Genomic DNA, 7036 nt, shown 5'->3' with positions numbered 1-7036 from the left:
CAAGCCTTTGTTCAAAGTTTGATTGAAGGTTTGGTAAGCAGGTTTGCCCACAGAGGGCAGGTATAAGCACGCCACATTCACCTACTATGTGCCTACAATTTCCACATGATCATTATCACTGTTCAGCTGACTGAGCAAGCTGACAGAGTATATGAAGGGTTATCATGTATAGAAAGTCAAAGAAATAGGAAGAAAATACGTAGGAATGAGAAACATGCTGAAGAAGCGTGGCAAGGATAGAGGATTTAGAGACAGAAATAAGAAGGGGCTGTACCCTTTGACTGTAAGTTGCTGAAGGAAAACTGCAAGTACTTGCACATTAAAGCTGACCACCCTGACCTGCATGCCTTTATCCTCATTTCAATGATTCGGATAAGATTCACTTCCCGGAAGAGCTTCCGGCACTCCACAGCCAGTCCTACCTCTTCTCCAGCAGTCCCCGCTCAGGCAGAGAGCTGCAGATAGATCAGGTTTGCTTTTTACGCCATAAGCATTCAAGACAGGCATAGAGATTCAAGAAAGAGGCAGCACACAGGGTCCAGGAAAAAGAGTTTTTAAGAGATGGAAAGAAGGAAATATTGATTAAGGGTCACAACTATGCTGGGTTTTAACCTTTCAGCTATACATTGCTTTCCTACTAAAAGCAGCAGGTGAGAAAGCCTAGGCAGAAAAGGGAAAGAGAAAGGGAGCCATATAAACAAAACCATAGTTCTATAAAAGGAGAGAAGCAGATTCCATCACCACTGGGCTAGGAAGAGTGGTTTCATTATCAGAAAAAAAACAAGACATATGTTCTCCCACTACACTTAGACACCACAATAATAAAGAGGCACTGTAAAACCACTGCTGTAAATTAGGGAGTTAGAAAAAATAAACAGGGCACAGGTTAATGGTATTTATATATATTTTTGGGAAGATGAGCAATTACAATTTGCATCTCAGCACAAGCTCAGTATTTTCTATAGGCTTAAACAATAATAAATTCAAACACAACAGATCACTGATGCTCCTACCTTCTACTTCCCATACACAGCAAAGGGCGGCAGCAGCTACAGCTCAGTTCTCCTGTGGCTGCTCACGCTGCACTGCAGTTATTCCAGCCACACCAGCACGAGACCAGCCTCAGGTTGTACAGCAAGTGCCAGAGACAGGCATGAAAGTGCGTCGCCTCCCAGCCAAGGGTGGCTCTGCACTCGCCCTCAGCTTCTCAAGGGGGGAAGCAAGCAGATAGCCCCCTCCACAACTAGTACCATCTACACCTACAAACACTCTCATTTTCCAGATTAGAAAAGTCAACTTGTAGACTCTTTGGAAAAAACCTGCTACTGAGACATAACCCACCCTCCCAAGACCAGCCAGCCCCAGCTGCCCCCGCTCTCCTTCTATCAGCCCCAGCTGCCACTCCACTCTCCTAATTAGGTCTTGCACGGGCACTGCACCTATTTCAAAGGGCAACTCCCAACGTGAGAGTAGCCTAGGTTCAAGTGATGATCAACTGAGTTACAGCTGAGGTGCATTAGCTCCACGTTTTGGTTGGACAGAGTCTCTGCCCTATAGGAAAGGGTTTCTGGGGGATGTGCCTTCTGGAAACCTGGTACTGCAATGGGAAACAACAAATGGATTTGGGCCGGTGTGTTTTTTGCAGCTTTGCTGTCTTAGTCTGAGGTTACAAAATGGACTTTTAACTCCCTTTTTAGTATGGCAGAAACCTGAAGCAATGGGGAACTGTATCAGGCAGGTGTTCTGAAATCTCATGGTGAGGCAGATGGAGTTTTCATGGGGATCTGCCCACGCTTTTTCTGTAAAAAAAAAAAAAAAAAAAAAAAAGAGAGAAAATCAAAAATACAAAAGGTGTTTTGTATTGCAAAAGCAAGGTTATATTAGAACATATACTAGATATTTTTTAGCATCAAAATCCTAGGTGTGATGGACAGCGCAAAATATAAATACAAAACCTTAGAAATAACTCTCCCCTCTGCTTGCTGTGGAATCGCTCAGTCCAGAGCCCTTTTGGAAAGCCCCACAGGCTTGTCAGCTGGAGTAACACCCCAGTCACCTCTGGATTCCCAAGAAGAGTCTTTTTGTCACCTCGGTCAGCAGTCTGCAGCAACCTGCTGGTTTAGATATTTCCCACTTGCTGCTTAGGCCACAGATTTCTTGAAATCCTGCTCTGCCCAAATACCTGCAAGGTCTGTAATTATTATTCAAGTGGATTCATCAGTGTGCATGTTAACAGCCTTTCCATACAAATAGGACTGGGCTGGTTTGTTTTCTATCAAGCTCACACGCATACCAGAGATTGCTTTCTAAATTCATTCACTGAGATTTTTCCTGTGAAGTAATTCAGGAGAAATTCACCCATCTTATTCATCTTTACCAAGACAGCCCACCTGCCTGCTTCTGTGACAACCATCAATGTAGCAAAAATCTTCTGTAAGATCTGGTCCCACTTGCCTGGGGTAACTAGCCAGACTCCCTCTCAACCAGCTGAAGCCTATGACCTTGAGTCTGTGCATTTGCCACACAAGAACCCTTACAGATGTAAATGTTTCTCTTCCATCAGCTCTGATTCTGTACTACAGTAACCATAAGTTTAAAATAATACTTGCCACAAGGCAGGCACAGAGCTGCACCTAAGCAACTTACAAACATGAATGTTTGCTAGAGGATACAACTGAAATTCTGCCTCTGGGCAGCTTGCTACCAAAAGATATTTATCTATAAAAAGGGTTCCTATACACTTTGGAAAGATTAAAAAAAAAAAAAAAAAAAGGAAGCCAAATTCACCATGAAGATGCTTGATGATCTAGATAAACACTGTTGACTGCCATCATAAAATTTATCTGTTGCACTGTATTGGAGATTGTGGTTACAACAATCAGACACAAGCACAGGACATATATGCAGATTTCTTCACTGTCTGTAATAGATTTTGCAGTTTCCATTGTGAAAGAGGATAATAAACTAACACTTTTGTGTAGCTAAGTGAGTAAATTTTTTGTTAGTTCAACAAAGCACAGTATTGCTGCCCTGAAAGCAAGAACATACTGGCTGGAAATATGCCCATCTATTTGCAATATTGCCAAGCGAAGCTGCACTTTTAAAAATTCCTACTGATTTAAGTAACAGCTAAATAGAAAGTAGACTGGGCTGTACCGTTGTTTACTCGTATTTCTGTTGCATGGGAATCTTGGATTCTTTAAAGTTTATATTTGTAGTTCTGCCACTTTCTGGTGAGAAAACGAGAGGAAAAATGGGATAAGTTCAGCAACCTGGAGTTACATATTAAGGTTGGCAGAGGTAAATCAAACTCACAAGAAAAGCTTTTCTATTCAAAGAATGCTGGAGCAAATTAAAAGAGATATTGTTAAGAATAATCAACACAGTAGAAGAGTATCTGCACCATAATATGAAATCAGGATCTGTATCAAGAAAATATAATTCATATTTCTGCAGGTAGATATCATGTATTCAGATCTTATTAAAATGCCTAATACAGCATTTCAGAATACATTCTCGGTCAGACTCAAAAGGAGACAGGGACACCAGAGCAAGAGAGATGGATTTTCAAAAACGTTATTAATATATTACTGAAGATAGTAAGGCCATATTTAGGAACCATTTTGCTGTGGTGTTCTTTCAGAAGTACCTCTCTGGCCCCAGAAGAAGTCACTAGTCAGTGGGTCAGGTAGTATGATCCAAACCTGGGGCCATCCCTGTTCCTAGGGGGGGTGCCTGATATCGCTGGTGGGATGGCTGTGGCTGCGAGGCTGCCCTCACTGCTCCCTGGCACTGACCAGTGCATTCGGAAATGTCCAGCTGATCTTGTTTTATAACAGTGGCGAGAAGGGCTACACTTCTGTTCTCAAAATACAAAAGCAAAAGAAACAAGGTTAGTGCCAATGATGACTTCAGAGCACGCTGCAATTTCATCTGCCGTGCTGAAAGGAAAAATGGGAATGAAGGAACAGAAAGAGTAGGGAAACACAGCAGCGTGTTACAGGGAAGTCTAGAGAACAAAACAAGGCTTGAATAGCCTGAAAACATGCAGCCTCACAACTTCTCAAACAGAAATCCTGAAAAGATGTACTTGGAATTGATTTGTTTTGTTGTCTGTTTATTTTTAATTTTCTGGTCTCTTGATAATTAAAAGATCCAATGAACTTTTATTTTTTCTTTCTTATCTATGAAAATGTAGAACCTCACTTTGATTTTTTTTGTGGTCCACCTTGTGTCTGCAATAGTAAATTACTTATCACACTACAAAAATCCCCATACACTTTCTGCTTCTGCTGACGGAACCTGTGCCAGCCGTGCACACTTGTTATGTGCCCGTGAAAGCCTTCAGCCAGCTTGACAAGGCATGGCTGTAGCTGCCTTCGGAGGATGGTAGTAACAAAGGGTGGAGGAAGCAGTTCTTCATTGCTCAGCAAGAAGGAAAATAGAAGTACTGAGCTGGGTTTAGACTGCTTCTGCCACTATGGATTTACTGCATATTGTGATACAATTATCTACAAGCAGGAATTCAGCACGCTGATAAAAAACGGCAGCGGAGGGCGAATAAACTACCTCTAGCACTGAAGGACAATGGATTAAACGTTGTAAGAATTTCATTCTGTGCCAGGGTAAATAAACAAATTTCAGGTAAAATAAATCTACACACATCTGTGTTGAGAGAATCTGACTGACTAGGTGTCTGGATGTTGTGTGCATAAGAATCTCTAACCAAATACTGAATTCTAATTGACTTTCACAAGTCAATTCATAGTGGATTTCACAAAGGCAGTTGTCAGTGCTCTATGGTTGAACAGCTTATTGAATTAGGAGAAAGTCACTCACTATTCTGAGCAGACTGCATTCTGCAAGTGCTGGTGAAACCGCTGAAAATCCCATCAAATATGACTTAGCAGGGAAAGGATTTATAAAAATTCCACTGTAAATAGAAGCGTATTGTTCTGATTTTACTGCCATTGTTCTGTGAAATTAGGATGATTTTTATAAATAATGAGCAAATTAATTTTTGTTTATTGAACATAAGAAATTATTTTTTTCTTTACAAAGGCCTCACAGATTAAACTGTGTTTATATATTTCAGAAAGCTGTGGGAGAGCTGTGGAGAGTTGTGTTTAAATCACCCTAAGTGATGTATAAATAGCCTCTAAATTGTTTAAATCACCTCCAGCTCATAAGACAGGAAACTTTTTGTAAGAAGCAGCTAACTATGAGTTTTCATCCTTGGAATATTCCGACGCTTTAAATAATAGATGAATATTTGAATGCTTCTCTAACGCTTAGGTCCCAGCTCACCTACCAGTGTTTGGGGTTATTGGGGCTTGACATCCAGCTCAGCAGCTTGCTTTATGCAGAAGCCAGTTCCAATCACCTTGAAGAACATCATCTGTGATGGTCACTTCTTAATTTTCCTGTCTCCAAAGCTAAATTATTTAAACAAACACTATAGGCCTGAGATAAGATGAGGAATATATGTTTAAAGAAGCTATCAAAATGGCTTAAAGAAATGTAAATGGCCTGTGATAGAGTTAAGTCACACTAGGTGCTACAATGGTATCTTTTCACTGTGGAAGCATGGGTCTGTTGTTGCTCAGAAAAGACATACTTCATTGTCAGGGAAGAAAGAGATTCCGCACACACAAAACAAAACAACAAAACAGTTTATAGTGATGCTAAACAGCACCAATCATTTTGCAAGTCAGCATAGCCTTCAACCATTTTTCTTAGTTCATGTTGGATACTCTCATTTGTATTTTCTTTTCACTAATTCATCTACAAAATGTGAAGATCCTATATAGTTTACATCAACTAATCCCTCAGGTTTGGGAATGCTGCAGAAAACCATACACATCACAGACCCCTTAGTCCTTTTATGATACACATTTTTAATATGCATTATTATGGCACACAATAAACCTGACTTTAGTGTAGTCATGCATATAGAGCACATGTCATCAGTCACTGAAAAGTGGGCCTGTGGGTATTTAAGGCTGAGTGGGTGGGTGTTTTATTTATGACATGAATATGACAACACTTTTAGTGTAGTAGGTGAATGTGGTAAATGCTGTTCCACCACTAACAATTGTATACATTTTTTTAAGGGAAAGGAAAAAAAAATAATTTCCAACATTATTTGTTTTTTAGAATACTCCTGTGTCTTCTACCATGTAACATGACGGATACTGAAAGCCATAACGATTTTTTTCAAATGTTTTCTTTGAGAAGGTCTAATGGCCTGGTTAACATAGTCGAATTTTTTCACCATGTAAGAAATTTCACTCTATTTTTTTGCTTTCAACTTCCATTCAATTTGTTTTCATCAGGTACCAGCTTGCTGTCCAGCAAGCCAATCTTATTCCATATTGATTTGTGATGAGACAAAAGGACAGAAGAAAGAAGAAGAAAAAAAAAAAAAAAAAAGACACGGAAAAAGCTAGTCAAAAAAAGGAGAAGCCCTTGACCTCTATTCCTTCCCTTCTGTGGCAGCCTGGCTTGGCTGAAAGATGTGTAATATATTTGCAAGGAATTCCTCTGATATAACTGGTATAAATTTATTTCTAGCCCCACTCAGTATGATATTTGTCTACTAAATTTGGCCAGTTAACGTGATGTGACAGCAGTTATGATTCAGCAGAAAATATTTTCTAGCAGACACTTGAAAAACCCACACGATCAATAGCTGGGGAAGAACAAACATATGTATCGTATTTGCTTGCCCCTCGTCTCCGAAGTGTCTCATTGCTGAGATCCTCCAAGCTCAAACATTCAGGCCATGCTTATATGCAGAATGGTTTGAGCCTGTGCTTTGCCTATTTTTACACTCTTAGTACAATGCTCTTGCTCGCTAAGGATGAGTGATTTTCAATACTGATTTTCAACTACTGATATTGAAGCACTCTTCAAAACAAAGGTTCTGATCATATGAGCTACTGAAATGCTCAGATTGCCACAGCTCTTGAGGGCAACTGTATTATAACATGTCAGAAACATGTTTAACATGCTCAAGGGCTTACAACAAGCACCT

General features: G+C 40.1%; 1 long non-coding RNA gene across 1 annotated transcript in view; it reads right to left on the bottom strand.

Annotated features, from left to right (window-relative positions):
* Nucleotides 1-1809: 1809 nt before the first annotated feature.
* The window catches only part of LOC308068757, a 49567-nt gene continuing 44340 nt past the window's right edge, over nt 1810-7036 (bottom strand). Inside the window, exon 2 of the long non-coding RNA XR_013930121.1 lies at nt 1810-7034. This is a non-coding gene — a long non-coding RNA (uncharacterized lncRNA). The remainder of the gene's footprint in view (nt 7035-7036) is intronic.

This window comes from Falco punctatus (assembly GCF_963210335.1).
Source record: "Falco punctatus genome assembly, chromosome: 8".
NCBI classification, from domain to species: Eukaryota; Metazoa; Chordata; class Aves; order Falconiformes; family Falconidae; genus Falco; species Falco punctatus.
Note: the sequence above shows the minus strand (reverse complement) of the source record. Positions and strands in the feature narration are given on the sequence as shown.